Genomic DNA, 912 nt, shown 5'->3' on the forward strand with positions numbered 1-912 from the left:
AGTCACCGCCTCCGTGCGCGCCGGGGTCACGACGCAAGGCGGCCCAGAGCAGCCTGGGAGATGTAGTCCTCGGACCGTCCCCGCTGGAGGCTGCACAGCCCGCCCCGACCACCGCCGCCGCGCCCGCAGCAGCCCGGCCGGCGCCCTCCCGTTTCCTTCCTCCAGGGGGAAAAATGTCCTTCGGGCCGCTTTCCAGGAAGCAGCAGGATGTGCCTCTCCACTGTCAGTAGCAACAAGGTCAGCCCTCCCTGCCTGTTCTTTACTCAGCTCTCGCCCTCAGGTGGGACCGAGCCAGGTGAGGGGAGGGGGCTCAAGGGCCATTTCTCGTCAGGATCCCCAGCCCCGTTCGCGGCGTCGGGGTGGGCCATGGCCGGGGTGGGGGGTGGCAGAAGCGCCTTCGGAAGCCCTGGGCGCCGGGGCCAGGCTCTGCAGTGTCTGAGCTCGTTTTGGGGAGTTACACAACCCCCGCAAGGGGTCGGATGCACTGGTGCGGGAGGTTATTCCCAAGGGGGCGGGGGACTGCCTAGACCAGATGGTTCCCACCCGAGTTTCTCAGTGTGTGTCTTGGGGGAGTGGCGGGGGGAGAAAAGATTATTCTCTCCCTCTCTAGGAGCCTTCTAAAATGTGCCTGGTCTTTCAAGGGCTCGCCGACAGTCTCCAAATGGAACATGTTCGTGAATAAACAGCTCTTGCTTACTCAGCTGTGGGTTGTCAGGGGTGTTTGTTTCTCTCTCTGCTGCTGGTCACTGTTAACCATTTCCAGTCGCTTTGACACCTCCAAGCAGGTGGATGTGTGTGTGTGTGTGTGGGAATCAAAAGGGAAAAATCATCAATCACCGGATGGGTTATTCTCTGACGCTCTAGGGACAGCTTTGGCGGGAGGAAAGAGCTGTTGGCTAAAACGAATGCGTC

General features: G+C 60.9%; 1 long non-coding RNA gene across 1 annotated transcript; it reads left to right on the top strand.

Annotated features, from left to right (window-relative positions):
• The first annotated feature begins 55 nt into the window (after positions 1-55).
• On the top strand, positions 56-700 carry LOC144244536 (uncharacterized). Its single transcript, XR_013338971.1, has 2 exons — positions 56-237; positions 611-700. It is a non-coding gene; the product is annotated as an uncharacterized LOC144244536 (long non-coding RNA).
• The last annotated feature ends 212 nt before the right edge of the window (positions 701-912 follow it).

Source organism: Crocuta crocuta, unplaced genomic scaffold, assembly GCF_008692635.1.
Source record: "Crocuta crocuta isolate KB4526 unplaced genomic scaffold, BGI_CrCroc_1.0 scaffold170, whole genome shotgun sequence".
Classification (NCBI taxonomy): domain Eukaryota; kingdom Metazoa; phylum Chordata; class Mammalia; order Carnivora; family Hyaenidae; genus Crocuta; species Crocuta crocuta.